This window comes from Sceloporus occidentalis, unplaced genomic scaffold (assembly GCF_023333645.1).
Source record: "Sceloporus occidentalis isolate IW3139 unplaced genomic scaffold, rSceOcc1.0.p SCAF_63, whole genome shotgun sequence".
Classification (NCBI taxonomy): Eukaryota; Metazoa; Chordata; class Lepidosauria; order Squamata; family Phrynosomatidae; genus Sceloporus; species Sceloporus occidentalis.
In genome coordinates, this window is record NW_028317043.1 from 931,011 (window position 1) to 951,655 (window position 20,645).

Genomic DNA, 20,645 nt, shown 5'->3' on the forward strand with positions numbered 1-20,645 from the left:
TTTTGGTTGTGCCTTTACTGTAAATCACTGGTATGAATTAATTTTACAATTTCCATGATCTGATGCGCTAGATCACCCTGTTACCAGCAGTAAGGCAATATTTTATGTTTATCAAGTGAGGATGGCTGTACACACAAAGGGCAAGCATATCCAACTGCTCCGTGATTAATTATTTCATTAATATTATGTCCTTCCTTTATAATTAGATTTTCGATTTATCTGACATTTTATTTTCTTTAACTTACTTATCTGTTTTTAATTAAAAACGTGAGATTGGCACAAGTTCACGACTAATTCCAAGTATAAATTAAATTATTGGGATGTTTAAAAGGGCGGTCATGCCAATTGTATTTCCCAGGCATCAACAATGCATAAAAAATATCTTCCTATAATATATATATATATATATACTAACATTCAAAAGTTTGAGGTCCCTTAGCTGTTTTCAGGGAAAACAACATTCCAAATCTCTAAATCTGTTAACCTACGTTAACCTAGTTTTCTTCCATAAGAGTATAAGAAACGGGCAGATTATCTAGCAGCTATAAATTGTACATAATGGATATACAGCACACACGAACATTTAGGTCAGGTTTCTAACTTGGTTAGATATCGTTCCATGTACTTTGAAAATAAAGATGGAACTTTGATCTTGGCTTTGATCTCCTGAAGCAGATTTTTAATGTTCATCTGTGATTGTTTTTGTTTTTGATCTTGACCAACTCAGCAGGGGAGATGGATTAAACGCCAATGCCAGGGATCACTGTATCACCTAGAGGGATATGTCATGCATGTCATGTTGATGTAGAACGACAGTCTTGGTTCCAGTAACTGACAAGACTCAACTTCAAGTGAACTTCCAATAATGTCAAAAATCTCAAATGAACCAGAATTGTCCCTTTTGAAGGATTTATAATATAAATCTTTGGGTAATAAAAATATTTCTAAATATTGTTTCAATCATTTGACATCCATTATTCAGTATATGATCAATATTTATGTAAATATGTTAACATTTATCATATAAGTACTGTTTATCAGACTTTCGGTTATAGTTATTATCATGCCTTTTTTTCACTTGAATTGTCCCTGACATTTTTCTGTCTGTACAGAGAAGATAGGTGTAGACATTGATAGCCTGTTAGACTCCAGTGCCTCCTTTGGAAGCTTAGGACTCCTGTTCATGCCAGTAAAGTCACATCATCATGGGTGATTGGGAACAAAGAAGAATGTGTTGCGGCTCCAATGGTAACCCTTACCAGTCAGTTGTGTACTCTGGCTTAGACAGGTCCATATGGGCTCCAATGCCTCTATAGCCAAACTGGGTATGTCCTCTTGGGCAATCAGGTCCCCCGGTATACCGCTGCTGAATGGCCCAGTTACAAGGGAGATCTATTGGTTGTTATGTTGACAAAACCACTTTTCAAGCATTGCGCCACAATCAGTTTTGATTTATAACCTGCAAAGTGTCTGTCTCTCAATATTCAATAATAGCTGAGATGAATTCGGTTGCTGTCTGGAATTTATTTTTAAACTTAATAAAGTTCACTTCAATTCTGTTCATTCTACAAAAACATCTTTGTTTAGCATTAATATCTGTTTTTTCTTTAAAGTCATAAAATGTAATCGGTTCTCACTTTTATGTTCAGTAATTGAATTAAGTATGGTTGAAGAATTGGTTTCAAGGCATGCCATAAACTCACAAATATACAAGTATTTATATCTTTATACATAATTTACGATGTAGATGTTGCAGTTGTCACAAACAGCAGTATAAAACTAAAATATCTCTAAATCCTCCCCAGAGGACTGCAGTGTAGATGACAAGAGTGATAATAAATGATTATTGAAGAAGTATCCTTAGGGAATATTTCACAAAGACTAGCAGACAGGATGAATTTAACACATAAAACCAACGTTTAAAGCATTTTCCTACATTTAAAATACTATATGAACAGTGTGTAATCAGGGGAGTACCTAGAGTATTCAGGACCCTCTGCCCCTTGTTAAAATATAAAAACACACACACACTCCCTCTCATTCTTGCTCATGCTCTCTCATGCTCTCTTACTCATGCTCTCTTAATGTCTCCCTACCTTTTTCACCAACTGCCTCCATGTCCTTGTCTTCTTTCCCACCGCTCAACTTCTTCTCTTGCCTCTTATTGTTTTAATGTATTCTTTCTTTGTCTGCTTTCCTCCTGTATCCCTAGTTGACCAGGCCTTCCACACAGTGGCATAAATACACCTGGGACGGGGCCAGTGCCTCTAGGGCAGGCATGTCCAAAGTCCGGCCCGAGGGCCAATTGCGGCCCTCGTTCCGGACTGATAAGGCCCCCCAGATAAGTTGCCCAGATATAGATCTGTTTTTTTGATATTAAAGGCAGAGTGATTTAACACCTGTTTAGATTTGTCATCCAAGTCACAAAATGAAAAGTATGCCGTTTTCAATAAACTTTGCATAAAATAGTTATTTTGCATTTAATTTTAATGGTTCAAAGAATGTCAGGCACTTTACGGCACCTGACCCTGCGGTGAAACCGTGAGATAAAGCTGCAGGAGTGGGAGGTGGGATGTATGTATGTGAGCATAGATGTGTAATTGTGTGTATGTGTGTGTGACCATGGATGTGTAATTTTGTATGTGTGTGTGTGAGCATGGATGTGTAATTGTGTGTGAGCATGGATGTGTAATTGTGTGTGAGCATGGATGTGTAATTATGTGTGTGTGTGAGCATGTAAGTGGGTGAGATGGAGTGTGTGTTAGAATGAATGTGTAAGTGTGTGTAATTTATGTAAGTGTGTTAACATGTGTGTGCCAGAGTGTATGTTGCAAGGGGGTACAAGGGGCAAAGAAGGCACAGACAATTTGTTTGGGGGCAATGATGGCACAGACCAGCTGTGAAGTTGGAGAGCCCCGGGGCAATTTTTGCCCCTGCTTCCACACATTCATTACCAGACAAGGGATCGCTCCAGGTCGGTATTCTTTGAATGTACAAAACTAAATTAGCTGGCATGGCATTAAAATATACAATGAAAGTGTTCTCAATCACATATTATTTTGCGCCGAGATTGTATTATCTCTACCTCTATAACTATACGTTGCGTCTTTACATACCCTATCCCTCAAGATTGTAAGCTTGGAAGCAGGGCCCTTTTTACTTAATGTATGGATTGTCTTTATAAAATACATATATTCACTAGAATTGATAAACTGTTGGCACCATATAAATAAAAGATAATAAATAGTTACAAATGTAACTCACAAACCATGAACACTATTAAATGATACAGTATCTGTAATAATGTATTCAATTATTATTTAAATAATTTGTTTCATAATTTTAATGATTAACTTGTATTTCCTGGGAATAATAATACCGATTTACAGGAGAAAAGCACACTGTAGACTTGAAGAGCTTTATTACATTAAAATAAACATGACTTCAGCAAACATCCTATTTTATAATAGCACATTGACAATGTCCTATTAGATTGGGAAAGCCATAATAATACGTGTTTGCTTACTCTGACAGAACTTAAATATAAGAAATCCCCAAACGAATAACTTAAATATGATTTCATCCAGATGGCATGGGTACTGGTGGTGCTTGGCAACCAGATTTTGCCCAAGAATTATTGGTTATTATATCTAATTTTTTTTCCTATTATGTGTTTTCTTTTTTACTTTTGCAATTTCTTATTTGGATAATTACATCATTTATTTATTGTGTTACTCAAACTAGTAACAATGGTGTGAAATTGATCTGCTATATTACATTATCTCATAAAATAATCCTTGAAAACATGATAAATCTTTGTGCTGTACCTTTACATAAAATGCATTACAACATTTTAATGACAGGTTCACATTATACCTAATATTATCACTACGATTGCACCATTATTTTTTCCCACGCAGTCAAGAAGAACAAAAAAAAAAAAAGTTCTGCTTCATTACACAAACAGGTTACCCAAGAAATGTGGGTGTTTAATGAAAATGACTCCATGAATGAGAAGAAAACAAAACATTTTCATTTTGTAATTACGATACATCTACCTCACTCTTTACTACCACTGTATGTAGTGATCATCGCTACAGTATACTGAGATAATTCCTAATTTCTCTGTTTTGCCCAAAATGGTTTCTTTGAGTAAATGGCCTAAAATCAATGGAATATTTTACTAAGCAACTTTATACATTAAGCAGAACATAACGTACACTCTTGTATTTTTAGTGGTTAAAGTAAAAAGGGGGGGGTGCCGGCACGGGAGGTTGTCTAAGTGCATCGTGCGGACCGTCCGCACGATGCGTTTTACCTCTGCCCCCCCCCCGACTTACCGGAGCAGACTCCCGGGTGTCTTGCGGGGCCGGCACCGGAAGTTGTATACGCGTATTGCGTAGATGTCCCCCGCCGGCCCCGCAAGACACCCGGGAGTCTGCTCCGGTAAGTGAGGAGGACAGTGGCAGCATATCTCGGGCAGGGAGGAGGACAGTGGTAGCATATCTCGGGCAGGGAGGAGGACAGTGGTAGCATATCTCGGGGGGGACAGAGTGGCAGCATGTTTTTTTGGTGCTTTTTTAAAGAAAAAAAACTTTTTCTTTAAAAAAAGCACCAAACTTTTAGGGTGCGGCCTATATACGGGGGCGGCCTATATCCGAGCCAATACGGTAATAAATATTTGGGGGGGGTGGTATATATATCTCCATACAGAGACACAGGAAGGAGGGAAGATGTCACTTTCTATTTGCACTGTTTCTAGAAGGGAACCTGGACATTTACCTAGTTCTAGAAGAAAAATATTATATCCCCTAACTATTACTTCTGTTGACCTTTGATCATTTTATGGATGGTAACTCCTAGCTGTTAACACGGGGAGGAATATCAGGGCTAGTATTTGAAAGACATCATGCTCTTCATCTAAGTACCCTGCAGGTGTCTGGATAACCCAACGTCATTGAGTGTGGGAAATATTGAAAGAGAAGCTCTTCTATCTCCTAAGTAAAAGTATGTAGAAGCATTATTAAACACTCATCTACAGACACCAGACAAAACAGAAATCTCATGGTGCTGCCACAACCACAAGGGATTCTGGGTAGGCACATGCAAATAAGGCTAACAATTATCACCTTTGCCTCTATATCTACTTTATACATGGATCCCTTGAAAGTAATTTCCCGCTGTACAAGACAACCTTTAGACAAATCTTGGGAATAGGTGCAATAGCCAGATCTCCGCTCATGGACAGCTGTTTCACCCTTAACGGGACTCGTCAGCATGAGGTTGTGATACTGGCTTAATACTCGAGGCTTGGGGTAACCAAGAAATACCATTACATATGGGTAAAGGCGATGGAAAACCCTTCCACTAAAATTTAGGTGTATGTAGAAGCATTATTAAACACTCATCTACAGACAACAGACAAGCCAGAAGGCTTGTTGTTCCCTCAGAAATCTCATGGTGCTGCCACAACCATAATTGTTGACCTTATTTGCATGCGCCTACCCAGAATCCCTTGTGGTTGTGGCAGCACCATGAGATTTCTGAGGGAAAACCAAACCTTCTGGCTTGTCTGGTGTCTGTAGATGAGTGTTTAATAATGCTTCTACATACCCCTACATTTTAGTGGAAGGGTTTTCCATCACCTTTACCCACCATAACTTATGTAATGGTATTTCTAAGTAAAAGTACAAATTGCGGTGGACCCCTCCCCCTTGCTGCCCTGTATTCTTTAAGGTTCTAGAACTTTAAACCACTTTTATTTGACCAGAACAATACAGTAGGGTTTGACTTGTCTTTCAGACTGTAGTGCATAATCATGGTATGAAAAAAATGCTAGGAAATATATTTTAAAAAAAAAAATACCACTTTTGTCAGTAAAACATTTTGCATTTCTTATAAGAACATTTTCAACCTAGAATGTTAAGTTGTTCTAGTTTTATTAAATACTCAAAGTTAAACTAGAGGTTGTTGAATTTTAAAAGCATCAAAATGTGCTTTTCCTTTTTGTTGCAAAATGTTGTAATAAAGGGGTTCCCTCCCTCTGGGACGTTCTTGTCTGTGGAATATCTCTGTATTTTCACAATTCTTGCAGTTCATTGCCAGTTTGCATGTACTTGCAGGTTGGTATTATTCACGTTCCCATTCAGAATAAAAAATCGTGACAGAACAAGCTCTACACCGTGGAGCAAATAGTCATTATCATAATAAGCTAAACTTCCCCTACGGCATTTGGGTAGAGACCTTTATTTAACACATTCTGTAAGCCGATCTGGCATGTTACATCCAGATTCAAGCATGATAAATGTTCATGATAAAGTGATAGCTTTATTATTATTTATTGTTTTATATAGCGCCATCATATTCCACAGCGACGTACAGTGGGTAAACAGGACATAATAAGTAATATATAACATAACAAGTTGCCTTACAGAAACAAGGTGAGGAGGACACTGCTCAATTGAGCTTACTTTATGAAAATAAAAACACAAAAAAGACATTAAAAGAAGGTTAATAACAACGTGTGACTATATATTGAAATTATACACTGAAACTCATTCTAGTTTCTCATGTGATGGTTTTTTTGATGTGTGCATAGAATGTTAAATAAACAGAGAATATGGTAAGGAATTATTACATGGCACAAATATGGGCTACAGAAACCTAAGTGTATTTGTATTGCTACCCATACATTTTGCTTCCCTGTTATATGTATTTCCTATTGCAATATATTAAAGAGGCATAACAAAGGCTCTGCATCGTCTATGGTGCGCAGGACACCTAGGTCATAGCTTTGTATGTAGGGCAAGTGTCTGTGTTAGGCCAATCAAGTGTATGTCTATATGGGCAAGTGTTTGCTAGTAGACTTGGGCACTTCGTGTTCGTCTTCGTGCTCGTCTTCGGCAAAAAAAAAATCTTTGTATTCCACGAATATTTGCCCGTTCCTGTCTTCTCTTCGGGCGAATATTCGTGGACAGTCTTCGTGTTCGTTTTTTCTTCGTTTTTTCCGGTTAAGGGGTTCATACGGGGTTAACGCATACCGCAGCAGCTCTGGCGCCAGGAGTTTAAATGTCCGCATGAGCAACTATATTGGTAGCTGGCGACCAATGAGCACACTACCATATATGGCTAATATATTCTCGGGCAGAATATTATGCTACTCAATGTATCTAACCAACAGAGGGCAGCATTCTGTCCGAAGATATATTAGCCATATGTGGTAGGATCATAGAAATATTTTATTTGAATAAATGCAAATGAGCACACCGCCACATATGGCTAATATATGTTCAGACAGAATGCTGCCCTCTATTGGCTATACATTGAGTAGCATTGTTCCATATGCTTGAAGTTATTATGCTACTTAATGTATCTAACCAACAGAGGGCCGAAAATATACTAGCCATATATGCTAGTGTGCTCATTTGCATTTATTCAAATAAAATATACTCCCATGATCCTTTTGTGTAATGGTTTAATACAAAAAAACCCCCCAAAATAAATAGAAAAAAAAGAGTTTGCAAGTTTGACAGAATTAATGTCCACGAGTGCGGACATTTAACTGTTGCAGCGGGGAGACCAGCGGATCATGGGAATATAATTAATAAATGAAAATGAACTATGTCCATGCCTATGCTTACCTGCATGAGCCTCGTCTCGTAGAGGGCTATCTAATTCTAGCACCAGCTCCTGAATCACGTTGCTTTCAAACTGCTCATTAGGGGTTGCAGCAGGGGTCACTTTTAATGGTAGTCCTTTGGCAAATAGCATCATTTAATACATTTTAACTATTTCAATGTTAAAACCAAATCTCACATCTAAGTACACGCTTCATATATTATTTTTTGTTGCACTTGTAAAGTTAAAGTTTACATTTTGCTGTAATTATTTCGAAGCAAATATATTCAATGGGATAATTTACTGAAGTGTAAATCTTATAGTTAATCCTATCCTAAAGAAATTGTGCTCTGCGATAACAAAGCAGTGAAAATCCAACTGTCAACAGACTTGATTTCTTTTAAGCTTGCATTGTACGTAGAGTTATTTTTCTTGAGGTGTCATACAGAATCGTTAAAATAAATGTTTACATTAATAGTAAGAAAATAAAGCCTTTAAACATATTTTTGGCATGCCAGAACAGATATCACGTTTCAAGCTCTGATATGAATAGGAAACAAAAACAGTAATGATTAAATGTTCATCACAGCATGCCTAATAGAGCTTCTTTCATCTTATGATAACATTATTTTATGTGTAACGCATTCCAGTTCTTTAAGTTTATATTTTATTCTTTCTACATCGATAAGAACAAATAATTCTTCATAAAACTGGATGGCTGTCAACCCCTTCAGTGCCAAATGAGTTAATGCCAACATAATCATCACGTGGAGAGTTATGATCACTGATATCTAGCAGGTACCAAAAAATGATAATCTAATGAATTAACTGTATATATGTAAATATGTGTATATATATATATATATATATATATATATGTAAATATATGTATGTATATGTTCATATGTGTATGTATATATATATATATATATGTATATAGTCTATGTATATATATGTATACATATACATGTATATATATATATATATATATATATATATATATATATGTTTATGTATTTATGTTTCCCCCTGTAAATACAAGAATCTACTGGGATTAGCTGATTGTTTTGGCCAATAAACACATACCAAATATAGTACTTCTTGTCTTCATTTGGAATTCACAAGGAACCATCAATATTCCACAAATGTAGTTGGCAAATTTAACGTAGGCCTTTAAATATCTACTAAGCAACGGGAAACCAAAAACGATAAAATTATTTTCTTCAAATTGTCTTCTGTATTGTAATGGTGAGGATAGGAAAAAGACGTTTTCACCTACACTTGCTCATAACATTTTTTGCTCCCATTTTGTGTAAAGAAGTAAATGAGCAAATGGCTTTGCTTACTATGATAAAGATGCACTCGTGGGAGAAAATCTTTTGGCAGGCGAGTCATTTGCCACCCTGTGCTGAAATCAGCATACACGATTAGTAAAGTAATAATTTATGGTTTACATTAATATAAACTCTAAGTAGACTATTATGTTAATTTTGCCGAGTAAATGAATGGCTTTATATCATTTTCATTTGGCATTTTGTTTTGGAGTGGGGCATTTAAGCATGTCTACAGCAAAAAAATCTGAGGTCAGAGGAACATCATTGGAAAAAGCTGGACAGAAGGCTTGGGGGGGTCAGGAAGGGACTGCCCCCTCTTAACAGGGACACTTGTGAGTTGCTCAGATTAGATTTACCAAAGAAAGCAAAAATAAATTGCAATGGCCAGCATTATTTTTTTGGTATAACCATATAATGTATATATGCATTTGAATTAACCCTTTGAGCGTCGGAGATCTGGACAACTCCCATTCCCCTCAAGAGGCTAGGACATTTAATATAATTTTTACATATTTCCTTTTCATTTTGGCTCACCTTTGTCGCTTTAAAATACATCTGCCTCTGAAAGTACATTTACCCCAATTCAATACAACATATTTCACACTTTAAAGTTGTTTTCTAAATAAAATCTTTGCAGTCTACCACTTTCCCAATATAAGATCCAATTAATTACTGCTTTGCTAAATTTACATTAGCAACATAATGAAGGATTTGCATAACAATGAGACACTTTTAATAAGCTTAATAAGCATTAAATCATTGTCACGGAAGCCTCATGACTTGGGACTTGGGTGGCGCCTGGAGGCTGTATTTCCCATGATAGACGGTGGACCCCTGGATTGCACTACATACAGTGGACACCAATTGCACTGCAATATCTGGTTCCTTTTCTTAGATTTATGTCACCCTGTATCTGATAAGGGGTACAGGGTGGCAACAGTGAGAGAGCCGGAGCGCTCTAGATCCCAGTTTCACCCTTCCTCCTGCCTGTCTGACCAGTATTATTGGTTCTGATCGCTTCTCGGCCTTTTGGCTAAGATCAAGTGTAGTTCCTCTTTGGGAAGGGGGACTATGCTGATCCTCTGGCCTTAGGGTTCGGGAAAGCATGGAGCCCGAGGTGCTTAAATTGCCCTGACGTAATGTCGGAGTTACCGTGTGCAGTCTTGCACGCCGCTGCACACGGTAAATGCACATTTCTGCACAGGCGGACCCTGCACTCCCTCCATCGCACCATCAGGGCATGGAGAGGAATTTATTTTTTAATCCGGCTGGGTCAGTCATGGCCTGCCCTTAAATTATTTTTATTATTTATACATCACAATGTGTGGAAGCACGTGTGCCAATTAATTATTTGATTTGGATTTCACGGTCACCAAACCTTTATGCGAGGCCACGTTCACGATTTGTTTTTTCGATTTGGCACTTTTGTTTTCGGACACTGCCTTTTGGTGGTGAAGCCTAAGGGGGCTACTTCCTGATGGGAGTGCCCCATGGCAATGGGGTCTCACCCTTCGGGGAGAGTCCCAAGATCTGACCCTCCCATGGGGGGGGGGGAATTTGTCTGGGTTCCCCTTGTGGGGACCCAGTTTCGTATAGGGCTTCTGCTGCCTCTTCGGAGCACAGAATGCAGCACCTAAAGGAGCACGCACCTCGGGCTTCAAAAAAAAAATAAAAAAAATAAATAAATAAAAAAAAAATAAAAAATTATTGGTTCTGATCGCTTCTCGGCCTTTTGGCTAAGATCAAGTGTAGTTCCTCTTTGGGAAGGGGGGGACTATGCTGATCCTCTGGCCTTAGGGTTCGGGATTGCAAATGGAGCCCGAGGTGGAATTGCCCCGGCAGAAATGCTGGAGTCACCGTGTGTGGTATTGCACGCCACTGCACACGGTGAGCGCACGTTCTCACTGGCGGCCTACCAGCACTACCTTTTCCCCAGGTACCTTTTGGTCCTGGGGTTAAGATTTATTTTTGAATCCGGCAGGCCAGCAATGGCCTGTCCCTAAATTATTTTTCTTAATTTATACATTCACTTCGTTTTCACGAGTGCCAATTAATTTGTCCCCCTTTTGGAATTCACGGCTTGGCCCTCACTATCCTATGGCACACGATTTTGTACTCACGTTTTGGACACTGTTTTCTTTTTAAGAGGCAGTGAAGCCTGGACTTTGCTGGAGGAGGATTGGGTGCCTTCTGGCCCCTTCCTCCCTTCCAAAAAAGCCAGCAAGGAGTCTCACTCTTCGGGGTGAGACTAAAGATCCGACCCTCCCATGGGGGGGTTAGAATTTGTCCGAGTTCTCCGTGAGGGAACTCGGTATCGTAGTCTGGCTTCTGTTGCCTTGTGCACAGAATGCGGCACCCAAAGGAGCATGCACCTTGGGCTTCCCAAAAAAAAAAAAAAAAAAAAAAAAAAAAAAAAAAAAAAAAAAATTAAAAAAATAAAAAATAAATTATTGGTTCTGATCGCTTCTCGGCCTTTTGGCTAAGATCAAGTGTAGTTCCCCTTTGACTGGAGGGGGGAGTATGCTGATCCTCTGGCCTTAGGGTTGGGAATGCAATGGAGCCTGAGGTGTTGATTTGCCCCGGCAGTAATGCTGGAGTCACCATGTGCAGTATTGCACGCCGCTGCACATGGTGAGCGCACGGTCGCACTGGCGGTTGCTTTGCACTTACTTTTCCCCCTGAACCATCAGGTCTTGGGGAGAAGAATTTATTTTTGAATCTGGCTAGGCCAGAAATGGCCGCCCTTAAATTATTTTTTTAATTTATTCATCACTTCATGATTTCAAGAGTGCCCATTAATTTCCCTTATTGATCTCACGATTTCAAAATTCACAGCGAGGCTCCCATTTCGAGTTGGGGCATGTTTTTTGGCACTTTTGTTTTGGACACTGTTTCTTTTAGACGCAGTGAAGCTGGATTTTGCCTATCGGCCCCTTTCCTCTCTTCAAATAAGCCCAGCAATGGAGTCTTACCCTTTGGGGTGACTCAAGATCCGACCCTCCCATGGGGGGGGAATTTGTCTGGGTTCTCCGTGTGGGAACCCAGAATAATATCTGGCTTCTGCTGCCTTATGGCACAGAGTGAAGCACCCAGGAGCACGCACCTCGGGCTCTTAAAAAAAGAAATAAAAATAAAATAAAAGTGCTGTTATAACTAATTTGCATATGATCTGCATATTGTTTTACATATGGTGTGATGCATGCTGGTTGTAGCTCACCACCACCTTATTGAAAAGCTCTTGGAGCCTGGTGGTGATTGCGTCCTCAATAAAGTTAGTTCCTGTTTTGCCTTAATGTGAGTCTTGTCTTGTTATTGGTCTCAGTGGTGCTCTTGTCAGGGCGTTAAAGCACTGTATTGCTATACTTCTGTATGCTACAGTGCTGCTGAAGAGCTATAATTCTTGCTGTCTCTGTTGCTGGTCCTGCCTGATGGTGGAAGTTTTGTGTTCCTTGTGGCCATAGGGAGAATGAAGGATCCACTGGCTGGTGAACCCAGTCGGGGTACAGGTTGTCACGGTCATCTATTTTAATCTTTATAAGATCAAACTTATTCTTCATCCAAAGAAAAATCTAAATTATATTAGCCATTTCCAATAAATCTCTGATATGGGAAAAACAATATCTTTCAATCTGTATCTATCTCCAAAAGACAATTGAATTACTCTTTGGATTAGTGTTTAAAGAGAATCCAAATGAATTGTTATAATCCTATATGCTCTTTAGTGAGGAATGTTTGTATCCAAAGGTTTCTTGAAAATAACTGTCAACATAACAACATGTATTTCACATTTAGTTTTACAGATTTTACATTGTGTAATTTACCTTCATTTCCATAACAGGTTTACTTACACGAGGACATGGTGTCCTGTCTACAAATCTTGTCTGTGAGCACTAACGTGATTGTCTGATCTTCGCATTCAGTGCAAAAAGAAGTAATGATGGGCTTATTATTAGAAACATAGAAACAGAATTTGACGACAGATAAAAAAACCCTATTCTGCTCATCTAGTTTGTCCATTTTTCCTGATGTTAATCCATAGCGATAACGCACATGGTGGGAGAATATTCCTAGATTTCAGAAAAGCTACAATGAAAAGGTGAAACAATTTTAAGTGTTTAAAAGCATAAAGGAAACCCTGTTTTGCATTAATACTTCTTGATATAGTCAACCAGCTGCAAGCCTGCCCAAGGGTGCCTAATACTTTATTTAGAGTTTGGTTCTAGTTTGGTAATGGATTAGGATAGGCAGTCCTATAGAGAGTAGAGGTAGGTAATGAATTCCCAAGTCTTGGTTCTGGCACATTTTACTTGTGATAAGCTCTCCCCACTCATTTTACTTATGAGACTTCCACTTGGTTAAAGATCTATGATAATGAAGAATCCACTGTTTATACATTTTTTTTAAAGACACTTTTACATTAGCAGTGAGTGTATTTCCTACCTATTGCTAATGTGTCATTGGCGCAAGACATTGGAGATAAAGCTACATAATGATTTATTTATATTACAGGCACCAATGACATAGTAATGGAATCTAAATAGTAATAGTAATGACATAGTAATGGAATAAAAAAATAAAATTATTATAATGACATAACAAACATTTTTTTACCATATCTAAGTATTACTTAACTGTTTTTATACAGTGTACTTGTATTAGTATTAATGTATTAATTAACCTCCTCTATTTTCTTGATTACACAAATAGCTTATTTTGTAAAAAAAAAAATTGTAATCTAAAAATCCTACAATCCAAATACAACCAAACAACTGGATGACACATTTACTTCATAAAATGTAATTTCTAAAAAATAAAAATGATACCCACTGCCTAAAAACCATACCTTTTTTTTGTAATTAAGAGCACTGTTGGCCATTCTATACATCTCTGGAATAATATTATCATATTAGCTCATCTGGGGATTCACTAAACTATACCTATAACTCAGCAACCATATGGATGCTTTTATCTTTGGACCCCTAAAGGGTTCAATGCCAAATGTTTTCACAGCTGGTACATTTTCCAAAAGGTCAATTCTGGAAATTCAGTTCAGTGAAGAAGTATGAGCCATATATCTAGTTGGTTCTTAAATCTGTTACTAAACAAAATTTGTTGAACTGGCAAATCATTTGTGGTTAAATAAATTAAATAATAATATGTGGCAAATGGGATGGAAGCCAATACTTTATTGACTGACTTTAGGTATTCTTTGAGAATACTCTCTACTGTCAAGTTTTGATACATTTTTAAAAACCTTTGGTAGTGTTTGAACTAAGACAGGGAAAACAGGGACAAGGAACCAATGTATAAAGATCTCAAACATCATAGAGAAATATCAAGAGAAGAAATCTGGATAGATTAAACTGACATTTATGCAAATGCCAAAAGAAACACATTAAAATATAAGCCATATACTGTGAACTCCTAGAGCACTAGGGGCCAAATATGGAACATTTAAAGATTCTGCTTGTTCATTCTGACGGTGATTTAGAAACAGTATTTCTAAAACCTATTTCCTTAACTAACAAAAACCTATACTGGTATGTATATTCATAGATCATATTCATAAGGTAAAACGAAGCAAGCCATACATTGAACATCACCTAGAATAATCTTGATGTACCCCATTATAGAGGAAGTGCCAATGTTTAAAATGATTACAATTATTGACTACGTTCTGGATGATTTAACCAGCAATGGGTTGCAATCAGTAGCTGTTAAACAAGAATTCATTCATTTACGCCATTTTTTTTTTAAATTCATTCATTTACGCCATTTTTTTGCGCATTTTTTAAATTTCTTATTTGATACTATCATGGCTTGTCAGGACTCAGACCCTAAATCTAGGTAGCACGGTGCAGATGGTAGAATCTTCTCTTTTTGCCACGAAGAAAGCTGCTATTGGGACTGACAGATTAACAAGACAACTATGGTCTCAGAAGATTTTTGTTATGCATAGGCAAATGAATTGTAGATAACCATAGTTCATAAATAGACATCATAAAACTGAAAATGGTTCAGAAAAGCCTTAGCTATGAAGACAGACTTGTTTACATTGGAGAAAAATAAATTACCAACACGGGGGTGTGTTTAGCATATACAAGTATATTTAAGTACCCGTCTGGCATCTTTTCATTCCTAACATCCCCAGTGGCTGCAGGGGTTTCCTCTAAGGTTAAAGTTAAAGAAGTTTTTTTTTTTTTCTGCTGAAGCAGTTAAAATGTGCAATTTATGGTAAAGTGAAATTGTTCAATTCAATTAACACTTTTCTAAAACGTTAGATGCCTTTCTAGCAAACGCAGACATTCAGAGTAGAAAAGTGAAGCAGTAGCTTTCCATAATTCCCTTGTGACTTTTCTACTTTTCCTGGCAACTTCCACGGGGACACTAACACCTGCAGAAATATTGTGAGATCTTTGGGAAAAAATGAATTATCTATCATGCATTTCACAAAATTAACACCATGATGCAGTGAGCAGGAATAATATGGGTTTTCATTGGGTGGAAAGTGGTATTTTCTACCATTTTTATAGTATGCACACTTCTAGTATTACCATCCCGACAAGTAATCAGTTTACAGCTCTTTTTTCAAACATGGCAGCCACTGCTTGTGGGCTCCCAAAAGGATGATGTCACTGGATCTCAAGGCTCTTGTGAGTGCCTTACATCTATAATTATGTGATTTATTTTAAATAAATGCTAATTTACACTATAATGACAGTATATGTACCATTACTTGTCATTAAGTACTAAGACTGAGGGTATGGTACTCCAGTCCACAAAATTATAAAACTCGGCTAAATTAAGGGTGTTAAGTATACTTGTGCATTCGTCTTCGGGCGAACAGGAAAATTAATGCAAATGTTGCGGTTTTTTATTGTTCAAACTGAATACCGAATAAACAAACATGGTGGCGGATAAAGGTGCACGAAGGTGAAGAATCTTTGTTTCTTCGTGTTTATATATATTAGGCTAGCCTATTAGTTAAGACAAAATCCCTAAATATTTCCTGGGTAATCTCCCTGGTTCCTTCCCCATATGAGTCACTGCCTCTAGCCTATTTTAAGTCCTCTTTATTCTTTTTCCCTTCTATAGTGTGAATGGGAAAGGGCAACTGCTCTTCATTGGTTGATACAAGACAAGCGCCCTGCCGGCAACCAATAGAGTCACTCTTATTAAATCGTGGCGCCAAAGCCAGATTTTTCGCTTAGTGATCAAGAAACGAGTGTCGGGTTAGAGTTTTAGGGATTTTTTCTTTTCACGCTATTAGTTTTTATACGGTTAGAGTGCTAGGGATCTATTTTTCCCGCATTAACCCCTGCTATTCTATGGAAGTCTTAAGAAAACCGACAGAAAACGAAGAAAAAAAAAACGAATACGGAGAACGTATACGAATATTCGCCCGAAACGACCGCGGGAACAGGCGAACATTCGTGGAATACAAAGATTCTTTTTTTCCCCAAGATGAACACGAAGCCTTCGCCGGCGCCAAAGTCTAGTATTAAGTGACAAACCCATTGCTTTAAGGAAATATCAAATGAATGCTACTAGAGTTAAAAATAAAAGTAATTAGAATTAATATTATTGGTAGAATAGTACATGGTGTTTTTTGCAACCAAAAATTTGCATTTGTCTGGTTGACCACATCAGTTATCGTAAAAAAAAAATCTCAACCTGAAAAAAAACATTTTGTAGCAGACTAAATGAAGAGCAAGGCAGAAAGTTAGGAGAACGGGACCCACATAAAACTTTTAATCTATTTAATGTTTTGACAATAAAATAATTTGAGTCAATACAGTATACATGTAAAGACTCTTAACAAATTACAGGGGTTATGAGGCAGACTGAAATGATCATACACTAAATTAAAATGTCAACAAAAGATCAAGCCTGTCAAACATGAAAATGGAATTCTATAACGTTACTCAGATGCTTTCTTAAAAATAATATAACTTGATGTTAATTTAATTTGTTCAATTTGTTTTCCTTGAACTACTAGTTTTAAAATAATCATAAGATCCCTGGTCATCCAGAAAGAAAGTCAAATCTATTAGTGAGTGCAAAAAAACCCCATCCATGCGCAATAGGTCACCACTATTATATTATCTTAAGATCTGAGAATAAAACATAATAATAGATATTTTTGGACATAGATATCAAATGGCAGTATAAATTGCTGACTTATATATTAGGTTGTCGTAATTTGAAATATAAAATGATTTAAGTATTAATTTTCATCTACAGTCTACCCACCAATTCTTACAATTCATATATTCAAGGGGTATGACAAAACTAGAATTAACAGACTAAGACAAACTGATACGTTAGTATGCCTTTATGAAAAAAAAATAATCTAGTTAAAAACTATTCATTGAAATACTGATTTGTCAGTCAACATGCTGAACGTGTGCTATTTTAAATTATGAGAGCTGTAGGAAAGGTCATGCAAGTTCAATGGGAACTCTCTTGTCCTCACCAGCAACTCACTAAATTAGAAAAATGTGTGATTTTTTAAAACAAAAAAACTAATAAGTAAAAATGAGAGCCCCTTGTACTTCCAGTCAAACAAGGAGGCAGACAATATAAAACCACTAATACTGCCCTCACCAGCATCCCCTTTTCTTTTGGGGTTACAGCAAAATTAACGCTTTTGAGAGGTATGTTGCCCATCTAAACCTCCATCTCATGTGCTGTGAGATGAAAGAAGTTAAGTCCTGTAGAAAATAAATAAAATTAAACTGCTCTACTTCTCAACATACTTCTAAATTACATAGGTAGGGTGAATAGTGTACATAAATGGTAGAACTTGTATAAAAAAGAAAAGGTTGTTAAAGTGCACCATAAATGACATGCAGCTATAATAATCAGTGTGAAAAATCATCGGTTTCAGCAGAAGGAAAGTGGCCATCACAAAAATAAAATAATAAAACAAATCAAATGATTTTTTAGATTGTTAAAGAATCATCTAATTATGTTTTAATTAAAATGTAAACTTGTTTAGTGTGTTGTAACTCTACTGGTTGTCCAGGAGGTTTATAGATTACACTGATCACATCTTTTATCAGATTAACCTTAAAGTGATTGTTTTACAACTCTGCATTTTGTACCTACATTTTACCAGGTTTTAGAACCACCAATAAATCCACATTGACGCCATGTCAGAGATCTTATTTTTAAAATTATTTTTAATTTTAAAATTTCACATGGCTTTCACATGGCTTGAAATCTACGAGTCACAGATATACCTTCTCCTAATGTATCTATGTAATGGTGCGTGGACAAGAGCATTTAACCTATAGCACCCATTGCCCTTTTAGCTTAAATTATTATTATTATTATTATTATTATTGTTATTATTAATAAAACCTCTGCTTACCAAGAAATGCTTTTTACTTTTGAAGAAAGTTGCAATAAATTTTTTGTACTGTTCCTTGTTCCACCAAACATATCAACACCCCTGTTTTTAAAAGTTAAAATATCTAGTTTGCAGCATTTTAAATGTCTCCCATACAGAAGAAAAACATCAAGATGAACTGGATGCAACTAGCTGCAGATCTTTAACTAGTTCATTTAAAACGGCACCACGCTGACCTAATTGCACTAGAAAGCATTAGTCATACCTTTTGGTTTAAAAAAATAATAATTTTAATTGATAATTGCTTTGGGGGGGGGGCAGTTGGTGGTAATTTGTATTTCACCTTTCATCTCCCTAAGGAGGAGACCTCCAAATCACATTTGCAAATGCAAGCAACTCAGGGGTTAATGAATTAACAAGTTTGTTTTTTTTCAACTCACACCAGTCTGACTCTTCTGCAGTTGATTGAATGCAAGCTGAGTTTTTCTTTATACGAACGAAAATGAGAATTGGCGATAGTGGTTTAGCGATTTGAAGTTTAGCCCAACTTGTGTGAGTTTACCCAAACATGTTTCTTTTTTCTGCATTTGCCAGCCAGCTGATCATGAGCAAATGACAGATACCTAATGGTTCATAGGAGGAGCTCTTAACTTCCCCCCGAGGCTGTTTATACTGAAGCATCCTTTTGCCACATGACAGCAACCACATGAGAGTCTGATCAATGGAATCTTAACATTTTCCATCTCAATTATGCTTACTCAAGTCATAATGCTGCTTACGATAATGACATTTTCTAGTCCAATTGTGAAAAAAATAATTTGTATTTTGTTACAAGCAACAATAATGTAGAATGCGAGGGGAAATAAGTGTATAAGGCCTTATACATCAAAATTAATGTTTCACAAAAAGTATGTAGTATAGCAAATATATATATATATAATACAACATACACTATATGACCAAAAGTATATGGACACAACTCCTGATGGCAACCAGTTTGTGGCTGCAATGTGTATCTGTATCCCCTCGGCGTGTCAATCATGTCAACCATGGCCCGTCAACCATCCAGGAGGTGGGGAACTGTCTGCCCTCTTGCCTGCGCCCGCCATCTTGGATTTTAAGCAGCATCTCTGATCTGGCTCCAGGGTGCTCGTTTTGCAGGACTCACCCGTGGAGGTATGCTAACTCTTCTGGAAAAGTTTCCATAGGCTGCAGTGACAGTTTGGTACTCTGCAATGAGTGATGCTACCAGACAGGTGATTTCTATGCCCTACGTGCTTCAGCACTCGATGGCCTCGCTCTGTGAGTTTGCGTGGTCTACCGCTTCGTGGCTGAGCTGTTGTTACTCCTAGATGCTTCCACTTCACAATAATAGCACTTACAGTGGATCCGGTGCAGATCTAGCAGGGCAGAAATTTCTGACTTATGCCAAAGATCGTATCATATGACAACATTTAAAGTCACATTGCACATTATAAAGACTATTGCATATAATTGTGTGTATAAATCATAACAAGTCACATATATTTCTTTAAAAATGCTCCGTTATCAAAACTAAAATGCAAATGTCGTCTGTTTGATGAAAGTATTATTTAGGAAACTAGATACATTGCTGTGATTTGTTATAACAGTTGGGAATGTTTTTTTTTTATTATATAAGCAAATAGATGTCCTCTGCTGATATTGGGTGAGAATGAACATCTCTAACAGGCTGAGCAATCATGAAGATCATTCCTTGCTCTTCCATTCTTAACCGATTGGCTGAGATGTGCGCTGACAGCATCCGTGTGCATCTACATCTGATCAGCCGTCGGTCAGGTGTTATGAGATGTCTGAAGATACGCTGTGCTTTCTGAAAATACCAGTGTTTAATAACATTGATGTCTGTCATTTTAAAAGGCTAAAGGTTCTTTAATGTTTTTTTTTGTTTTTAAATATAGACTTTTAAAGTATTAAATTATCACATAATACTACTACTAATAATAATAAATAATAACAATAATAATCCTATTTGTTTTCTTTTGTCAGCGACCATGGGAGGAAAAATTTAACAGGGTTAAAGTATTCTAACTGGATTTCCCATAAGGTACAATTAACAGCTTCACAGACCTTGGTGTTTGAGTTTCTCTTCCTTCTCACCCACCCCTGTCTCACACCCTGCATTTTAATCTCTGAGTTAAAGTGAATGGTTTGACTCCAAAACTGATTCCAAAATAGGATCTAAATGAGTGGGTGGCTGGCATTTATATGCTATGTTCACTAGCAGAAAGTGAACTGACATGATGCTGAACAGCAATCAAGTTAAAATAGTTGCCTGTTAACATACCCTATAATTCCTG

At 37.1% G+C, this 20,645-nt stretch overlaps 2 non-coding genes and 1 pseudogene across 2 annotated transcripts; all 3 read left to right on the forward strand.

Annotated features, from left to right (window-relative positions):
- Positions 1-9,964: 9,964 nt before the first annotated feature.
- LOC149287169 (U2 spliceosomal RNA) lies at positions 9,965-10,143 on the forward strand (annotated as a pseudogene).
- Positions 10,144-10,667: 524 nt separating this feature from the next.
- Positions 10,668-10,849, forward strand: LOC149287170 (U2 spliceosomal RNA). Its single transcript, XR_016277512.1, has one exon. It is a non-coding gene; the product is annotated as a U2 spliceosomal RNA (small nuclear RNA).
- A 561-nt stretch (positions 10,850-11,410) lies between these two features.
- On the forward strand, positions 11,411-11,592 carry LOC149287171 (U2 spliceosomal RNA). The gene has a single exon (XR_016277511.1). It is a non-coding gene; the product is annotated as a U2 spliceosomal RNA (small nuclear RNA).
- The last annotated feature ends 9,053 nt before the right edge of the window (positions 11,593-20,645 follow it).